Source organism: Staurois parvus, unplaced genomic scaffold (assembly GCF_062004578.1).
Source record: "Staurois parvus isolate SC_StPar_1 unplaced genomic scaffold, SC_StPar_1.0 ptg000294l, whole genome shotgun sequence".
Classification (NCBI taxonomy): domain Eukaryota; kingdom Metazoa; phylum Chordata; class Amphibia; order Anura; family Ranidae; genus Staurois; species Staurois parvus.
Genome location: NW_028318090.1, coordinates 1,016,340 through 1,038,114, shown reverse-complemented (window position 1 = coordinate 1,038,114; position 21,775 = coordinate 1,016,340).

Genomic DNA, 21,775 nt, shown 5'->3' with positions numbered 1-21,775 from the left:
AAACCATCTAGGACTTCCAAGTGATACTCTGGTACCCATCCAATCGGTTTATTGATAACATTTAAATATCATTTTGTTTAAAGTTATTTCATGTAAACACACCTTTTCTAATAATACAATGGTGCAGATTGTGTTTCATGTGATTCAGAGCAAATGTATTAATTGTAGTTATATGCTATGGAACGAAATATAGCTAGAGGGCCTTGTCAAACACAATAGGAATTCATTACAACACTAACAAAAAATGTCATACGAAGGATATCACGGTTTATTTATGTACTTTGAATATACTGAATTCAGCGTTGAGTAATGTCATTAAAGCTTAACTGCAGGCATACTACTAATTACATAGTTGAAAAGTCAGCTAGCTTTGCGATCCAGGAACTCCTGGCAAACAGCATAGCCAGGGCTCTGACCTCCAAAGAAGTAAGCAAGTTCTGCTGTATTTTGCTTTGCATAAATATTGTCTCGGGTTATACAGCGTCTTTAGAGAAGCAAAGGCAGTTACACAAAATGTGGTGTAAAAAGGGGTATGCTTACTGAATTAAAGATGCAAAAAATGTCTACAGAAAGTTGAGTAGATTAAAAGGCTAGTTTAAAGTGTTACTAAACCCAGAACCCTACATTCACTCTCTCTGGTCTCCCACAGTACACACTACATGGAACATGGAAATACAATTATTTTAGTAAATATAAACTCTTTTTTTTCCCCCAGATTTGGACTTTAAGATTAAAGTGTTACTAAACCCAAAACAGTAAAGTCAATCTGTATATGCAGTAAAGCATGCTTGTTATACTCACTGTGGAACCTAAGGGGTTAGTCCTCCTCATTGTGTAAAAAGGCAGTTTGATCCTGTTTATTCTGCCCCCTCCACCTGATAAGACAGACTGAACCCGTGATCACATGCACATGCTCAGTTTAATGTGGATTGCTAGAGAGATTTTTTTTTTCTTGGGAGAGTGCATGTGATCAGCACAGGGCCAATCAGCACTGTCTAGACAGAGTTCAGGGGTTTCACATCCTCCTAGAGCAGAAAGAAAACTCCTCCTACAAGCGTTAACCAGTGCTCTGCTGAAGTCACAAGACTGCTCTAACTGCTGATGAGAAAAGGTATTTAGCAGTTTATATTTACTAAAATAATTGCATTTCCATGTTCTGTGTACTGTGGGACACCAGATATAGTGAATGCAGGATCCTGGGTTTAGTAACACCATAAGCTACACCAGGAGTAGAAATACTTCAGAAGAAGAAGTGGATTAAAGTGTAAGTGTAAAAGCTGGACCATATATGTGCTGCTGTGTATGTGGAGAGTTTTCTCATCACCATGGTTCGTCCTTGCAATATTTACATCTAAGTAAAAATTGCAAGGATGAACCCTGGTGGGAGAAAAATTTATTTTTTGCTAAATATCTTTTCTCATCAGCAATATATAGCAGTCTTGTGACTTCTATCAGTGTTCAGCAGAGCACTGGTTAAAGCTTGTAGAAAGAGTTTTCATTTTGCTCTAGGAGGATGCAGAACCCCTGACCTCTGTGTGGACAGTGCTGGTTGGCATTGTGCTGATCACATGCACCCTCCCAAGAAAAAAATAAAAACCTCTCTAGCAATACACACCAAGCTGAGCATTTGCAGAGTGACTCCACACAATATTTCTAATCAGGAAATAAGAGGGAGACACTGGAAGAAGAGGAGGATCAGAGAACTCAGGATCAAACAGTGTTTTTACACAATGCAGAGGATTAACCCCTTCAGTTCCACAGTGAGTATAACAAGCATGCTTTACTGCATAAACAGACTGATTTTACAGTGAAAGGAAAGCCCTTCAAATTAAGGAAGTTCTCTGGGGATCCCAGGTCACCAAAATTGTAACCCACTGGAAGATTCCCTCTCTATTATTATTATTATTATTATACAGGATTTATATAGCACCAACAGCTTGCTCAGCGCTTTACAATATAAAGGGGACAGTACAATTACAATACATTTCAGTACAGAAGGAATAGGAGGGCCCTGCTTGTGGAGCTTACAATCTAAAGAAAGGGGGAGGTAGTACTGCCTAAAGGCAGACAGGGTGGGGCCAGACCAGACATACCTCGGTAGGGAGTTCCAGAGGATGGGAGAGGCTCTGGAGAAGTCCTGCAGACGAGCATGGGAGGTGGTGACGAGGGAGCTATAAATCAAGATGTCTTGTGAGGAGCAGAGTGGGCGATTTGGACAATATCTATGGATGAGGTTGGTGATGTAGCTAGAGGCAGTGTTGTGGATGGCTTTGTATGTTGTGGTTAGTATTTTGAATTTTTTATGTTGGGTTAGTGGAAGCCAATGAAGGGATTGGCAGAGAGGGGCAGCAGTCGCTGATCAGTTGGTAAGGTGTACGGGTCTAGCAGCAGCATTCATACTAGACTGAAGGAGGGATAACCTGTGTAACGGTAGACCAATGAGGAGGGAGTTGCAGTAATCAAGGCAGGATATAACCAAGGTGTGGATACGTTGTTTTGTGGTGTCATTGGTTAGAAAGGGGTAGATTTTGGAAATGTTGCAGAGGTTGAGGTGACAGGATTTAGCTAGTAATTGGATGTGGGGCCTGAAGAAGAGGTCAGAGTCTTGGATTACACCGAGCACCCTGGGATGAGGGGAAGAAACAATGGTTGTGCTGTTGATCTTAATGGTAAAGTCATGAGTGGGGGATTGGGGAGGAGGAAATATTACAAGCTCGGTTTTGGAAAGATAGAGTTTGGGGGAATGGCGTGACATCCATACTGATATGTCGCTTAGTAGATTTGTGATACATGAGGAGATTGAGGGGGTGAGCTGGGGAGTGGAGATAGATTTGGGTGTCATCAGCATATAGGTGATATTGGAAGCCATGGGAGGTTATCAGTTGGTCCAGGGAGGAGCTGTAGAGAGAGAAAAGGAAGGCCCAAAGGATAGAGCCTTGGGTTACCCCAACGAAAAGAGGAAGAGGAGTGGAGGAGTTGTTGTTCTATGTGATGGTGAAAGTGCTCTGAGAAAGGTAAGAGGAGAACCAGGAGAGAGCAGAGTCAAGTAGGCCAATGGAGTAGAGTTTACTGAGGAGGATCACATGGTTGACTGTGTCAAAGGCAGCGGAAAGGTCTAGGAATATGAGTATGGAGTAATGGTCAATGGTTTTAGCAGTTAGTAGGTCATTAGTGAGTTTTAGTAGGGCAGTTTCAGTGGAATGTTGTGGGCGGAAGCCTGACTGTAGAGGATCGAGAAGGTTGTAATCGTTGAGGTAGCAATTCATTTGGTTATGAACAAGGCACTTGAGAAGCTTGGAGGCAAACGGGAGCAGAGAGATGGGTCTTAAATTATTCAAACAGGTGGGGTCCAGCGAGGGTTTTTTAATTATGGGGGTAACCAGCGCATGTTTGAGAGAGGAGAGAAAGGTGCCTGTGGGCATCCCAAAATGTGGAATTTTCTTTTACTTTCACTTTCAGTGATATTGGTAAACATGACAAATAGAGAAGGTGAATCTCCTTAACGGGAGCACAGATAGCAACACTGACAAGTATTCTAATCCCTCTCCACTCTATCCAGAACTAAAAAAAAAAGTTTCACTCTTAGTTTCACTTTTAGTTATAGATATCACTATATCATTAAATGGTAGTAATATCTTCCTGGACTTTGGCTTGAAGCATTCACTATTCATAAATTAGAAGATAGTTTATAAAAAATGAGTTTGAAATAACGTGGAGATATGCTTCAACATTTTCCAATCAATATGTATATATCAATTGTTTACACTGAAAAGTTAATAAATATATATTTTTTTATTTTTCTGTCCTTTTTTACATAAATTCTGTTTAAGAAATTATTAGTCCACGTGACTCAAATGTTTTGCTTCAATATACCCATTTAGTTTTATCAATTAAGGTTGGCCAAATACCTGAGTAAAAAAACACAAGAATATCATATTAGAAGAAGGTCATATTGAGCTCAGCCAATTTTTCCCCTTATTGGTTATCCAAAACATGGAACAGGCTTTTATGAGTTTTATAGAATGGTGACAATGAAGAATACAGATCTAATGTCCCAATAAATTCAGGTTCCCTTTGCGGCTTACTTATAATGCTAGGTCTGTGAGCACTATCCCGAAATATGCAAATTAACAGTTATTGTCTCCTCATATGAGGCACAGGCTGTGTGTGCTAGTCTCAGTGCATCTCCTCCCATGAGGAACAGGTGGGTTACGTGAGTCTCAGTTCATCATGGTAGAATATGTAGCTTGATTTTGTATACTCTGAGATTACAAAACAGCATATGCATCATCACAACCATTATGGTTTGTTGCTAGTGGTAAGCTTCATGAAAAATATTTCCATAGTGCTAGAAGCAAAATGAGATACTTTAAGGTTTGACATCCTATTTAATTCATTCTGTTTTTCCACAAAATAGAAAAGTAATTGTTATCTTGTTGCACTCCATGGAGAGATACATTGCAGACTTGACATTTGGAGGAGAAATCTGTGTCTTCACACTTGGAAACAAATCAACGTTCCCCTTGGCAAACATACGTGACTTGCTTCTTGGAGCTGGATCACCTCATCGTTTGCTGGACGTACCTCATTTTGGCCCAAGCATTGCTGACACAGTGAGGTTAAAAATGTTGAGGTTAAATAATCTGCAGTGCCTCTGGGGTTTGCAAGCACAAACAATGTGGAATTTAGTTAGCACTCGCATTTTTTAAAGCACATTCATCAGGGTCCTTTTTTTGTATAGCTGCTGATCTTTTACATAATTGTTCTTTATTGAGAAAACATAGGATTTTGCAAGAATTCGACAGCCAAATAACTGCAGTTTTACTGGAAATAACAATCAATGTGGAAGTTCCAAAAATATGAAAACTATTAAACTGTTACAGATATGTTGGGTACAAAATGTGTTTAAGTTGCATTGTTTAATTTTTTTTTGTTTAATTTAATAGAAAAAAAGAGTAACATGTTACAAAGCTACCCAACACATCTTTGAATTTTATTTACAAATGAAATATGTTGGAACATTTATTGATGTAGAAAAGTATAGTAATTAATAAATTAAAAGTTTAAAGATGCCTCAATAATTTGTCATTAATTTAATATTTCATTGTTAATGCTAATTTGTCATTTTAAAAATGTATTATTATTATTAATAATAATAATAAAAAAAAATGATAATAATGAATTGGTAAATAATTTTGGAAATCTAGTTTTCAAGGTGAAAAACAACAGTTTCAATATCACCAGTGCCTATTTCTCTGAGCCTTTATTTTAGATCATTAGCAGCAGACATTCTTACATGGTAAGATACAAGGGAATGCAAGGCAAACCTCAAAGATTAAATTCTGATATATACTAGAAAGTTTTGCATTGCTTGACAGATGCCTAAATTGTTCAATTTGCATCCATTTGTCTGATACTCAGGAATAAAAATATCCATTGTAGCTAGTAAGGGAGAGTTCATTTGGCTAGAGTTGTGGATGGAAGGATGTTTTTGTATTCCCCTGCTGAAGGGAGAGATGAGGTTTGGGGTATCCCCACTGGGATCAGACAGCAGTAGTTGGTTATAAGTTATATTTTGTAGATGGGTTTTCTATATGTTATCATCTTAAACACACTGTCATGCAAGGAGCTCTTTCACTTAGTCAGGAAAGATATGGAGCTAGAGATGGATCAGGCATTGTCTGGTCTATGTAAACCACTTGCGATTTGATTTAATTTTAACCATGAAACATTGGAACAGCATTACCCATGATTTTTTTTGTTCTTGATAGTGGGAATGTTTAATTGCCTATAGGCCAAATTGCAGTTTCACTACTTTACTCCAGGTAGGAAATCTTTCGCTATAGGAAACGTTTCCACTTTTGCACTTTACATTTGGTATGGGATTCATGGAGTTTTTCCTAGAAGTTGTCACAGTGGGGTTGATTTATTAAAACTGGTGCACTCAGAATCTGGTGTAGCTGTGCATGGTAGCCAATCACCTTATAACTTCAGCTTGTTCAATGAAGCTTTGACAATAAAGCTGGTTGGTTTTTATGCAGAGCTGCACCAGATTTTGCACTCTCCAGTTTTAGTAAGTAACCCCCAATGTGCTTATCCTGAAAATCAGGCTTATATTACAAGTTCATCCTGAGGGGTAGAAAGCACTGCCTTTTTTATCTCATCTTTCAAAGGAAAGGGCTACAGTGATCTGATAAGACTTTAGATCGACAGTTTGGTGTATGTGGCAATGCCATTTTTAATTGTATTAGTATACATTAGCAAATCCAAAAATGTACCTTTGTTTTGTTGCACAAACCTTTTCACCTACTATTGTTGAGCTACAGACAACATCCCTTCTACCTTTTTCTTGTTTACCCATTCTGGCTTAGGGGGTATATCTGCTGCAAAATGTAATTCTGTATCTCCTAATTCATATTAGCAAATCTGTTCTTTTTATCCATTAGGCTGACACACTTTGTACTCTATTTCTATTACATTTTAAGTTATCTCATAGGGACTCTGCTTTCTTTCTACCATGGAACTAGGTCAAGAATATAATCAGTAGGGCTGAAAGTTCTGATTCACATGGAACAATTTTATACACAACTTTCGGCCTCCTAAATCTGCTACATATGCTCCCTGACTATAGGCGTGACAGCAGCTATTATGTCTTCCACAATAGGAACATTTTCTTTCATGCTTTAGTAAGGTGAGACTTCCCATGTTTCCCTAGAGATGTCAAAGAGACCTTGAGGATGCCTTCAATATACTAGTTCAAAAGGAAATAACCTAGTAGAGTACTGTAGGATCTCTTTAATTGCAAAGATACTATAAGATAATAGAAGGTCATGCATAAAGTATGCAACTGCTTGATATTTACCAATGATTTGTTCCATCAGGCTCCACTTAGGGTTCCCTGAGTGGCTTAACATGTGGAGTAACTGTTTAGCTATGGTTTAATAAAAGTGTTTCTTAAAGGATACACCTCAGACTAGTAGATAATATAATTCATAAAGACAAACATATGTCCCCTAGCAGACTTGTCCTCTAATTCTACAAGGTCCAATGCTATATGCTCCAAAGGGACCTCAATCATAGCCAACAAAACCAACAATCTGCAGTAATGGGGCACAGTGACTAGCACCTGGTACTGTAAGAATACTTTATTTCCAAATGTATATCTGACCAAAAGAATTGAAAATGAATATGCTCTTTGTTTTTAATTTATTTAATTTTTAAATTACACTTAATAGACTCCCAGAGCATGTTTAAACTAAGCCAAAACCATCTCTAGAATCTTGGAACTATTTGTTGCTACCCAAACTTACTGTGATTTTTGATGATCTAGTATAACAACATATGGTTCACAACAGTAAGAAGAAACACATTTTAGCACCTGGGACCTGTGGCTTTCCAGTGTTTATCCTTTTAATGTTTCTTTGTTTTTTAAGAAAGTAGGATCTCTTAACTAATCGGTGTCAATTTTGTTCTTGAAAAACCTTCAGCTCAACATTTCAGACACTTTAACTTTAACATCACCTTTGGGTTCAGTTATAATATTTGGTTTCCTACTATTCAATTCGCAAAACAATTAGACAGGTATTCCCAAAATCCCACAGTGCATCACATCCTCTTCATGGCAGGTTGTTTTCACTGTTCATCTGGACCCCAGGATATACTTTTTTCAGTTTAAATTATTACGGAGTACACCTACCTAGAACTGGTTCCATTTATCTAGGGCTTGAATACTTTTTCTTTAAACTTTGAGCATATGGATTGACATATTAGTATCTTAAATAATGGGTGAGTAGACAAGAACAGTGACACATGCCATAGTATCCAGGGTAAGGGGACATTTTACCATACTTCCAGCATGGTAATTGCCTTGATTTCTGCCAGAGCTTGCCAAGCAGAATGTTCAAGCATGCTGAGGCCAGTGAATGGCACTGTGCAATCTCTTTTGTCTATTGTTTAGGGCTTTCATTTTCCAATAGGCATACAGCCCTGAACATTGCCATGGTAGATTACATCTTTTGAGCTGTGGCACATGGAGTTGACAAGAAGATGAGCAGATCTTTAACTGCCAGAAAGTGTTTTAGTAGCTTCTCTAAAATGGTCCACCTCTGCAGGTTTGGAAGTAGACACCTTAGGATTTGGTCCATGGTCACCATTTCAACACTTTGGGGCCTTGGAAGGACAGCTGTTTGTAAACACTTTACCAGGCAGCTACGATCATACATTTGTGAGGGAGACACAATTTTAGCCTTGTATGTGCACCTATTCACATATAGGGCTCACACAAAAGTAGTTGTCATCAGAAGAATGCTTATGGACTACCACTGTAAAAAGGTTATTTTTAATGAAGCCACAACACTACCATGGTAAAGGGGGGCATTATGGGGGAGAAGGGTATACAAATGTTTCAATGGCCACCAGAGCACACAGTATATTATAGGAGGTGCAATATAGGCTACTAGCTAACACTGAAAAATGACTGTGACTGGTGGGATCCCTGAGCAAATTTTGATTGGGTTAACCATCAGATCATCGATTAAACTGAATGATTTGTATATGCATCATGCAACTGCTCCTGCTGTAGCTCAGGCAATCAAGATATTTTGCTTTATCACCAAATGGCAAAATGTTTTTTCCAGTTTGGCTGAAACAAAGTGTCCTTCCATCTCCCAGCCTACTGTACAGAGAATTACAGGAGGCTCATATCAAGGCAGATTCAGTTACTTACATTATCTGCATGTCAAACTACATTAAACTTTTATGAATACATTAAAAATTTTATTTTTTTTATCTACCATCAAGTCATTCAGTTAAATACAGTATGTGACAGAGAAAATTTGATGGAAGATGCACACTCCAACTAACACATAACATGTCTGTTCCAACAAAACTGAAGAGGTGCTTAAGGGACAAATATTCCCCAGAAAAAGACATCATATATATGACAGGATAGAGTTATGTATGTAAAACTCCCTATACTAGGAAGTAAATTGACATGTTAGATATTAAAATAAAATGTATTTTACAGCTTCTTATTGTAGCATGCCATTGGAAACAAACAAAATAAAAAAATGAAAGTTTATTGTATTCATCTATTAGAATATAGGTCAGGAAGACAGATGTAGCAGGAAAATTGAGAAAAGCCACAGTAAAATCTGCTGATCATTACTCAGTACTTCAACTCAGGTTTCGCAGGACACTCCTGTCCTAATGAGGAAAGCTTAAATAGTGTGCTGGACTTTTAGTCTGTGCCTAATCAGCAGATTAGTCTGTCAGCTCAGGTCCTAATTAGAGTTCTGTCTGGGACTAGGTTCTTACTGATTATTCACTGGACTTACTTCTGTGATTGTTTTAAACTGTGTTTATATGCAGCTTCACTGTGCGTATGCTGACTGTCATCCCGTTACCTCTGCTATTGTCAGTTTTTACACCAAGTCTTCCTGTCTGGAGCCTGGTGACTCTGCTACTGTTTGCTCTGACCACTTGTCTGAGGACTAAAGCTGGCCATAGTTGGATTGAAATTTGGCTGATTCAGCAGGGACTGGATAAATTTCAATCCATCTATGACCACTCTCGTTCATTCTAATAATTGACTTCTCACAAACAGGCTTGTTGGAAAAGTTTTGTTTGGTCAGTGCAGTAGCCAATCAACTGTAGCGCTGATAAGTGTATTCTCACAATGGAGAGTCCCCACTGTCAGAAAACAATAATGCAGCGGAGAGGATTCTTTCATCCACCTCACTTGTGTGGATGGGGGAATCCATTAAGTTTTTTTCGATGAACCCTCTGGCTGATCGAAAAAAAAGGATCCATATGTCCAGCTTTATATCTTTCTAGCTTCTATTCAAACTGTAAATCAACTGTTGCCTGTGTTGACAAACTCAATTCACTAAACTCTATTGCAGCCAGCATATTCCACTTGCCATTTATGGAGAGTTATTATTATGTTGCCTAGTGGCTTTTTCAATGAATTCTTATTTACATGGCTTGGCATGTTGTTTCTATAGGCAAGACCCAGTGTGCCAACTGTACCTAAATTTACAGACAGTTTGTAAATATCAGCTGATTTAAAAACTGTCCATAAATGTCCGTTACAGACAACAACTGCTCGTAAAAAAATATGGCTGCTGACCAGCTTCAGAACTGCGCATATGCAGGTCATAGCCAGCTAAGGAGCCAGCCAGGAAGGGACATGTTGTTTTATGCACACAAGATGCCTTCTGCTCTCTCAGAGGATGCACAGGACATGCATGAGGACAGGGGGACCCTCAGTAGTCAGTAGCAGAGTTAGTGCCAGCAGCAGCTGAACAGAAGGAGCAGACTTTAGAGGAGAATGCCAAAGATGTCACTGATACAGAGCAATCCACCTTGGGGGGAGATACTACAGGCGGTTAATAAGTGTACAGCTCCACCTGGGTGGATTGAAAGAAGAGGTATCCTTGTTGCTTCAAGACCTTGGGAATATTAAATGCATGCATCCATGGAAGTAAAAATACCCCTGCATCAGTGATCAGTGGGAATAATAAGGGCCCCTGTGCTAGTGAGAGTGATATATGTCCTTGTGTCAGTGGTCACAATGATACCCGTTTCAGTGGAAATGGTGCCCCTGTGTCAGTGGTCGGTGGAAATGGTGCCCCTGTGTCTGTTGTAGGTACAAATGGTGGCCTTGTGTCAGTGTTCAGTAGAAATGGTGTCCCCGTGTCAGTGGTCAGTAGAAATGGTGCCCCTGATGTAAAAGGGAGCTCTGTGGACTCTTGTGTGTGTGTTTGTGTGTGTGTGTGTGTGTGTGTGTGTATGTGGGAGGGGTCTCCGGTGACCAGAGACCCCCTTACATCAGAGTCTGCAGCATCCCCCCTTAAATCAGACTCCACATATTTCTTCTTTACATCAGAGTCCAAAGTTTTCCCTTTTATATCAGGGTCCACAAAGTTTCCCTTTGTACTGTAAAAGGGAACCCTGCTGACTCCGATGTAAGGGGGGACTCTGTTCTGGTTTACATTAACCTGACCTTCATGTACATGGCATGGAGAAATATGTTTTTTACCTTTTTGTTATAGCTTAAACACATTGCTAATAGTACTGGCTATATGCGTGTAGCTTAAATAATAATATTTGCACCGTTTTGCACTGAAAATTATAATTTTATGTACTTTTCTTGAAGTGTCAGTAAAGATGGCGCTGTCAGTAAATTTCAGGTGTCCTGTTAGTAAATTTTACTTCCGGAGGTTGGAAACACTGGCAAGACCACACTGTCTGCTGGTTGAAATCCAGCTATGCATACAAGCACACTCAGAATGCCAGTGATGTCATGGAGGAGTATAGTTTAAATGTTACTGAAAGTACAGTTTTAGTACCTCTCCTGTCAGCCCCTGAGAGGTACCGTGTTCTACTTTATTGTTGTCTTGGTTCAAATTTAGCCTCGGTTCACACTGATGTGGTGCGGAATTCGCAGTGGTTTCTGTGCGAATTCTGCACTGCATTACAATCGCACCCCGTTCATGAGAACCACTGCAGGTATACTGTATATATTGAGTTAACAACACCCCGAAATTGGTCCGAAAAACGTGGTGCGATGTGCAGAATCAGATCACAGGGGAGTGAATACCCATGAGATCTGATTCTAGTGTGGACCAAAAAAAGGTTCTGCACCTTTTTGGTGTGGATGTGGTGCGATTTGAGCCATAAAAATGTATGGCTCAAATCGCACCACACAGAATTTGCATGAAATTTGCACAGGATTGCAGTGTGGTTCCTGTGAAAATCACATGCGGTATGCCGCACTGCACAAGTGTGAACCTAGGCTCAGCTTATTCTTTGTCCTTGGCCATCAGACTCTACCTGATAGTGTAAGCCAGTGGGTAATCTTAATTGCCAAGTTACAGTCATTCTTTTGCCGCAATGATAGACCAGATATAATATATATTTTGTTTTATGTTGAGAGTTCACATCTATCGCTAACAACATAGATCTTCCACCGTAGCCTATAAAATTAATGTCTTATGTTTTAATTATCTTTTGAAACTTTAACATAGCTGTGATAATTGTGCGCTTGGACACATGGACGCTGACCACCATTTTGCTAAGGTCTACCATCTTGTATCATGATCTGAAAATATCATTCTCACTCCGTCCAGTCCCCCCCCTCCCCTTTGAATGGAATGTGGTCTGTGTGTGCACTGGGGTCACAAGTGCATATGGCACAGCTGAATAAACTTCATGGTTGTAATTCCTAATTAAGCCTGGTGCCAGAGGGTCGGACAAACACTTTCCTCTGCCCGGTCATAAAACTATAACTCAGTCGGTCACTTGACATGTAAGCATTACAGCAGGGGCCATAAAACGTACATCCCACATGAGTAATTTTTCATACAAATTCATAACTTCAGCAGGAACTAGGGCACATTGATATAAAATATATATTCTGATAGGTAATTTTAATACGAGTCACATGACACCTTACATCCCTATGTAGCATCTACAAGAGGGTAGAAAGCAATATATTTTTATCCGCAGTAGCAGGATATGCCATAATTGGTATCTGGACATTCGGAATATGATTCTGCATATTAATCTGCCAGTTGCTAGGATGCTGCCTGTACCTATTGAAGGTTATTGACCATGGTATAAACTTGTAAGGGATTTGGTCATAGCCTGGGTCCCCGTCTAACACCCATCCCCAAATGAGGCGATTGGCCCTTTGCTTTCAGGAGACACCCCTTTGAATTACTAGAAAAAAGGCTGACATGCCTGGAGAGAGGTAAGAAGAGATACCTCCCTTTTAACAGCAGGAACATCCTTGGGAGAAAGGCAACCTTTTTGTTTGGACGACTGGATTCTGCTCAAACCAAGGACTCTTGCAAGTATCCTGTCTTCTGAAACTTCTTTCTTTTATTTCTCTGTTGTTTTATTGCTCTCTCTCTTTATATATATATATATATATATATATATATATATATTTGTTACATCTTTTCTGTAAATATTTTAATTGCACCATGTTGACCTTTTTAGTAATAAATCCTATTTTCTGAAAAGCGTTGAAACTGTCTCTAAAGCTTTTAATGCAAACTAAAAGAATCCCTGTCTCTGGAGAGTGCTACTGTATGTATTAACCCTCTGCATACATCTGTCTGCGGTGGCAGTGTGTATACAGACGCTTATTGAAATATCATAGTGTTACTGCTAAGATTTGTGAGTTTCCTCCTTCTCTGTAAAAAGGCAGTGGTGGCAGTGTGAAGGGATAATTGCGTAATTAACCTGACCCAGTAACAATCGCTCTCAGGCTGCTGACACATAGATTGTGGTCCAGCGAGCTGGAAAATCTTTGTGCAGGGCGCAGCTGAGAGTGGCATTGTTACACAAGTGGCAGCGAGGTCTTAAATCGGCTGGTCCTTCAGTCACAAATTGGTGAGAAGGGCTGGGGTCTGACGCCACGCACTGTCACAATAGCTACCCATGGATGTTATTAAAACACAATTTACATAAACCAGTCTACTGTATGAAGCTTAGGTATGGTGGCTTGATAAAGAGACACTGTCACCGTGCCTATACAGAGCAAAGTGACAGGGTTTCTGCAAACAACCGCCCCCCTCACCCTCAACCACCTTATACTCACTTTACAAGCGCTCCCTCACTTCATTCAATTAAAGAACATGGAATAATTTTGGATATTGAAGAGCAAGCGACCTTTCGCAGTGCTTGGGTCTAACAGCCAATTCCTAGGCCCAAGCATTGGCAATTGTTTGGAGGAATGATGTTGTAGCTCTCCCTGGTTGCCAACAGCAGCCATGTTAGTGTTGGTTGCAGAGAAGGAAGGAGAAAAAAGGGAACGCTGGTAAAATGAGTAGGAGGGGGTCTTTTCAAAGACACTGTCACATTGCCCTGCATGAAAAGGTGACAGCAGTGTTGTTTTACTAAAAGCAAATAAAGTGTTGACTTTGCAAGGGAATTTTCACTTTGCAAAGGAATTTATCTTATCTCAGTGAATGTGGTGAAAATGAACTTTGCAAAGAATACCCAATCATGTGCAAGGGAAATAAAAACAACTGTATTTTGCTTGCAGGGATTGGATGATGGAAGTCAACAGAGCAAGTCCCTTGCAAAGTGAAAATTCCCTTACAAGGTGAACAGCCTATTTGCCTTAAGTAAATCAATCCCAATGTCCTTTTACCTGCCCTGCATTTATTATTTGGCTTGTGCATCAGACAATGTTGGATTCCATCAAAGGCTTCTTGGAAAGGTATTTAACTTAAATCAAACTCACCTGTCATACAACTGTTAGACAAACTCAATAGTTCCCGAATACTGTCAAAAGCAGAAAGGCCGAATCTTGCCACATTTTAAAACATTTCAGAATCAGACGTCAAGGCTAATTATGAGAATATGTAAGTTGTCTGGGTTTAACAGGTTGCATAATCTCACTTTGAGTCCTTTTTAAATTCAGTTTTGTATTAAGCAATCATTATTATACGGATCATTAATGTCCAAATGAGAATATCAGGTTTGAAAAAAAAAAACAAATTCCTTTACCGACTGGAGTGTTTGAAACTATTCTGTTTCATATTACCACTTGATCCAATTCCCTGACTTTAAATGGACAAGAGGATATTAAATAGTGCAACACAAAATAATTTCTGTTTATAGCACAAAGGAAGCTTTTATTTTCTGTATGAGCAAGAGAATTGCAATAGCTACATCATTGTTGGAAACGTAGGAGTATATCTTGCCAAATGGGGCTTGTGCAAGAGTTACAACTATCCTGATAAGAAACAGTACTGTCAAAGCTTGCCTACAATCCTTTTTAGCTTCAGTGTTTAAACCCTAATGGGGAAATGCTAGGTGAACGTTAGATGAACAAGTTCTGGACCATCCTTTCCAACTGTGATCACTCTGGTCTCTCTCGGCCTTGACACAAAAGGCATCCATTCTGGGTCATTATTCAGAAGAACACCGCACACTTCAAAGCAGCCAATAATTATTTATTTTACTAATTTATACAGAGCCAACACATTCCACAGTGTTTTACAGGGGAAAGTAGACAATACACATGCATCTTAGTACATGTATTATGATGTCAACAAAACAATTAGAGTTTCTATAAAAATTGCATGTTACTAATGCATACCAAGCCCTCTTTGCCACCCAATGTACAAGACTTGAATGATGTGAATAGTGCAAATCACATACAATATACTCAGCCATTGCACTAAACGGTATGCAGCCATGATATGTTGAAATAGCAGGTCTCTTCACTTAGTAAAATGCAACTGAAGGAGGTATTGGTATATTACTGGCTATCACAGTCATTACCAGAATGTACTCTGCCATCTATCCCACTAAACTGCTTACATCCTCTAGTGCTCAAGCCTTGCATACCTGTTGGACAATCGCATTGCAGGATGGGGGGAGAGGGCACAAGGGTCGCTATTTTGCTGTCCAGAACTGTGCTACTGAAGCCAACAGAACAGAGGTCTTCATACTTCCCACATGGAACGCCACATACCTGGTGACCTTCTTCTCTTTTGTCATTCACACCTCAAAGTCCTCAACTCGGCCCTTAGCCCTTCCCTTAACCTCTCTCTACTAATCACCAAGGGACAGATTTCTTTGGTTAGTGGGAGCCTTGCCAAACAAACTGTTGAATGTCTCCAAGTTAAGTGGACCTGTCATTTTTATATACTTGAATATTGTTAAAATGCAATAATAGAAAACATTTATTTTCATTAGAGTGGAAAAAGATTCAAACCTTTGTCAACTATTTATTGCTATATGTGTCCCTGATTTATAGATTTTGTCTCATTTCTTGTTTATGTTATAAATGTCACACTGGACAGGATGGAAACTTTACTTCCCATTTGACATTAGACACAACAGAAATTTGTGATAAATCCCTTTTATCAGGGACATGGGCAAAAAAAAAAAATTCTTCCCACGTAAAGCCGTTTTAGTGAGTCAGAATTAAATTTATGTCTCAGACTCCATTAGGGCGATTTTTACCATAACTTTCTGTCCAAGTAACAGAAGGAAGTCACAACAAGAATCAAGGGAGACACCCTCAACAGGGACATAGACAGAATCTAAGATCTCCTCAATGGGACTCAAATAACATTTAAAACCTGTGTGTACATGGGAAATAAGGTTTCTTCCTCTTGGATAACCATTGCCTAAAAGAGTCCTAAAGTCACAGCATACACTTTAGTTTTATACCATCAGCATTATAATAGCAATACAAATGATAGTTATTTTGGACAATCCAATATTAGGTAACTTGGAAAATCTCCATTTATGTTGTGAGCTCTTTCTACCTGCTAAATGTAATATTTGTCAACAAGGCACGTTTTCAATATTGACATAACACGAGCGTACAGACCACAGAGTACCTAAAGAGCACTTCCCTTGGAGGAGGTTTTCAGATGAATGGGCCAATAAAATCCTTGCGATTATGCAGCTGGCAGTGGGAGACAGTTACAAGGAGATAGCAGATGAAACACCCTATAAGAGGGAACCTAAAGAGTATGGTTAAACAAAACATGAGACTATTCTGCTCTAGATGAAGAGTGTGTAATGCACAGGGAACAGAGTGCAGAGATCAGCAGTACGTAACTCTCAGATTGTATAGGTCAGGAATAAGTAACACGCGTATTGCCGAGGTCAAGATTAGGTAACACACAGACTGCAGGGGTTAGGAATAAAGAATGCACATAGTGCAGGGGTCAGATGTACGTAATGCACAGAGTGCATGGGTCAGATGTAAGTCATGCACAGAGTGTAGGGGTCCGATGTAAGTCATATACATAGTGCAGGGGTCAGATGTAAGTAATTCAGAGTGCAGGGATCAGATGTAAGTAATGCACAGAGTGCATGGGTCAGATGTAAGTAATGCACAGAGTGCAGGAGTCAGATGTAAGTAATGCACAGAGTGCAGGGGTCAGATGTAAGTAATGCACAGAGTGCATTGGTCAGATGTAAGTAATGCACAGAGTGCATGGGTCAGATGTAAGTAATGCACAAAGTGCCATTTATGTTGTGAGCTCTTTCTACCTGCTAAAGGTAATATTTGTCAACAAGGCACGTTTTCAATATTGACGTAACACGAGCGTACGGACCACAGAGTACCTAAAGAGCACTTCCCTTGGAGGAGGTATTCAGATGAATGGGCCAATAAAATCTTTGCGATTATTCAGCTGGCAGTGGGAGACAGTTACAAGGAGATAGCAGATGAAACACCCTATGAGAGGGAACCTAAAGAGTATGGTTAAACAAAACATGAGCCTATTCTGCTCTAGATGAAGAGTGTGTAACGTACAGGGAACAGAGTGCAGAGATCAGCAGTACGTAACTCTCAGATTGTATAGGTCAGGAATAAGTAACACAAGTAGAGATGAGCGAAGTATTCAAAAATTCGATTCGGCTGATTCGGCGAATTCGCGGAATAAATTCGATTCGAGTCGAATATATTCGCTGCGAATTTAACTTATAAAAAGGGTGTTTCTAGGCTTCAGAGAGCCTTTATATTAGTGCAGAACACTGTACCTTTAATTTAAATGCCCTTGGAGTCTGCTGGGGAAGAGAAATAATACTGTCAGTCAGTATGACATGCAGATGAGTGCCGTCGATCTTAGAATCACCGCACACTTCACTCATTTGGGCAGTCACGGGGCCAAAACCAGAGTGTGGAGCCACAGTGTGGCGGTGGAGGCAGCAGCAATGGGAGGCCATACAGCACCCTATGACAAAATGGAACACACCAGCAGTGTGAGGAGACCTGAAAGTGGCACATGGCAGAGTGTGGCGATGGAGACAGCAGCAATGGGAGGCCGTACAGGGACCCATGAGACACTCTGGACCTGGCAGCAGCATGAGGAGGCGGTACGGGGGCCCATGGCAGATTACGGGCCTGGCAGAAGCAATGGGAGGCCCGTAATCTGCCAGCACCCTATGACAAAATGGAACCCACCAGCAGTGTGAGGAGACCTGAAAGTGGCACATGGCAGAGTGTGGCGATGGAGACAGCAGCAATGGGAGGCCGTACAGGGACCCATGAGACACTCTGGACCTGGCAGCAGCATGAGGAGGCGGTACGGGGGCCCATGGCAGATTACGGGCCTGGCAGCAGCAATGGGAGGCCCGTAATCTGCCAGCACCCTATGACAAAATGGAACCCACCAGCAGTGTGAGGAGACCTGAAAGTGGCACATGGCAGAGTGTGGCGATGGAGACAGCAGCAATGGGAGGCCGTACAGGGACCCATGACACACTCTGGACCTGGCAGCAGCATGAGGAGGCGGTAAAGGGGCCCATGACAGATTACGGGCCTGGCAGCAGCATGAGGAGTCGGTACAGGGGCCCATGGCACATTACGGGCCTGGCAGATGACGACGAGGCTGCCAAGTACGATCAGCCTCATCATCATCAATTAGGGTCTCCGCCTCACTACTAGCCCCCTCGGCTGCGTGTGGGTCAGGAGACAGACCTGTCTCTAGACCGGCTACCGAGCCACTCTCCTCGCCAGTACTTCTTCGCCTGGCTGCTGAAGAGGCGGATGTCTCCCCCCGTTCCTGACCGCCCTCTGTTAGCTCTTCCTCACTGTACAGTGGGGCTGAGCCCACAGCATGCGATACTTCGCTTGGTGAGGGAACACCAAAGGACAGGGGCAGGTAGAGGACACGTGATTTCAGTGGGCTTGCTCCCGGGCCATGCCAACTAACGGTTGTGTCTGACGTACCCACCGACCGTTGGCTGTAGGTGTCAGAGGTGACCTGGGAAGAGGAAGACGACCGAGCCAACCAATCGATGACGGCAGGGTTGTCGGTGGAGACACGACCGCTGGATGACACCGGGAGCACTGGCCTCTGGCTGCGACTAGTGCTGCCTCGACCCCTTCCTCTGCTGCCACATCTGCTCGCTCCTGAAACATTGCCTCCTCTGCCACTCCTCTGCGTGTTGTCTGACATACTCTTTAATTCAACGATTCTGTGTCCCTGAGTAACAATTCTGTGTCCCTGAGTAACAATTCTGTGTCTGTCCCTGAGTAACAATTCTGTGTCCCTGAGTAACAATTCTGTGTCCCTGAGTAACAATTCTGTGTCCCTGAGTAACAATTCTGTGTCTGTCCCTGAGTAACAATTCTGTGTCCCTGAGTAACAATTCTGTGTCCCTCAGTAACAATTCTGTGTCCCTGAGTAACAATTCTGTGTCCCTGAGTAACAATTCTGTGTCTGTCCCTGAGTAACAATTCTGTGTCCCTCAGTAACAATTCTGTGTCCCTGAGTAACAATTCTGTGTCCCTGAGTAACAATTCTGTGTCTGTCCCTGAGTAACAATTCTGTGTCCCTGAGTAACAATTCTGTGTCCCTCAGTAACAATTCTGTGTCCCTGAGTAACAATTCTGTGTCCCTCAGTAACAATTCTGTGTCCCTCAGTAACAATTCTGTGTCTGTCCCTGAGTAACACATCTGTGTCCCTCAGTAACAATTCTGTGTCCCTGAGTAAGAATTCTGTGTCCCTGAGTAACAATTCTGTGTCCCTGAGTAACAATTCTGTGTCCCTCAGTAACAATTCTGTGTCTGTCCCTGAGTAACAATTCTGTGTCCCTGAGTAACAATTCTGTGTCCCTGAGTAACAATTCTTTGTCCCTGAGTAACAATTCTGTGTCCCTCAGTAACAATTCTGTGTCCCTCAGTAACAATTCTGTGTCCCTCAGTAACAATTCTGTGTCTGTCCCTGAGTAACAATTCTGTGTCCCTGAGTAACAATTCTGTGTCCCTGAGTAACAATTCTGTGTCCCTCAGTAACAATTCTGTGTCCCTCAGTAACAATTCTGTGTCTGTCCCTGAGTAACAATTCTGTGTCCCTGAGTAACAATTCTGTGTCCCTGAGTAACAATTCTGTGTCCCTGAGTAACAATTCTGTGTCCCTCAGTAACAATTCTGTGTCTGTCCCTGAGTAACAATTCTGTGTCCCTGAGTAACAATTCTGTGTCCCTCAGTAACAATTCTGTGTCCCTCAGTAACAATTCTGTGTCCCTCAGTAACAATACTGTGTCTGTCCCTGAGTAACAATTCTGTGTCCCTGAGTAACAATTCTGTGTCCCTGAGTAACAATTCTGTGTCCCTGAGTAACAATTATGTGTCCCTCAGTAACAATTCTGTGTCCCTCAGTAACAATTCTGTGTCTGTCCCTGAGTAACAATTCTGTGTCCCTGAGTAACAATTCTGTGTCCCTGAGTAACGATTCTGTGTCCCTAAGTAACGATTCTGTGGCCCTAAAGTCTCTCTGGCCCTAACTCTGTCCCTAATACAGACAGGTCTGTCTCTCTTGAATGACCGGAGGCTAATGGAGAATTGTAAGATGGCCGCAATTTATAGCTCCACCATTACACAGTGCTGGCTGGCTGGCTGCTGATTGGCTAATGCGATCACATGTCATGAATGAATGCATTATGGGTCAGCGCGCCTTGTCTGCGCGCCTTCCCAGAGATCCCCGCTCTGTCGCCACACATGTCGCCGCCATTTTTGGGAAAATTCGATTCGTGCATCCGAAGTTGGCTAATTTTCGGATTCGGCGCGAATCGAATATTTCCCAATATTCGAAACGAATTCCACTTCTCCATGTTCGATTCGCTCATCTCTAAACACGAGTATAGCCGAGGTCAAGATTAGGTAACACACAGACTGCAGGGGTTAGGAATAAGTAATTCACAGACTGCAGGGGTCAGATGTAAGCAATGCACAGAGTGCATTGGTCAGATGTAAGTAATGCACATAGTGCACGGGTCAGATGTAAGTAATACACAGAGTGCAGGGGTCAGATGTAAGTCATTCACAGAGTGCAGGGGTCAGATGTAAGTCATTCACACAGTGCAGGGGTCAGATGTAAGTCATTCACAGAGTGCAGGGGTCATATGTAAGTCATGCACAGAGTGTAGGGGTCAGATGTAAGTCATATACAGAGTGCAGGGGTCAGATGTAAGTAATTCAGAGTGCAGGGGTCAGATGTAAGTAATGCACAGAGTGCAATGGTCAGATGTAAGTAATGCACAGACTGCAGGAAACAGATGTAAGTAATGCACAGAGTGCATTGGTCAGATGTAAGTAATGCACAAAGTGCCATGGTTAGGATTAGGTAATGCAGAGAGTACAAAGGTCAAAAGTAGGTGCCTCCCAAACAAACCCCCCAGTATGAATGAAAGTTTGAATGTATGAAAGTGCATGTATACTGTGCACATGCTTCTATGGGCTGTTACCTGGCTGCTGTGAGTAACCTCTGATACATGCTCATCAGGTCCACTGTTCTCACCACCAGTCTTCAATCCTTCTTTCTCCACATCCTTATCCCTCTGCCATGTCACAGTGTTTATGCAGCTCAGCCGCAGGCTACACAGCATTGGCTCTAAGACTCACATGTATGAGCAACATTACCGCTTACAAACATTGCAGGAGTTGGATATTTTACATTGGAAACCAAAGAGCCAGTCAATAAGCCAGTATTACTGGGTATTTGGAGAAGAAAAATGATAGCTTATTGCCACCCAAATAAAGCACCCGGCATAATTCAACCTTACCCACGGACACTGTGACTAATAAACTTATCAAAAGAAAAGAAAACAAAAAAAAACTAGTCAATTTATAATTAACAAGAATACAGAAATGTAACAAAATCATAGCCCACAGGTTCAAAAGGGCCATATGCAGTTTATTGTCAAAGTAATTTTTCAATTTTAAAATAGATTTGTATTTTTTGATTATTCAAGAAAAAAATAAAAGCAGGCACTTGCAAAACC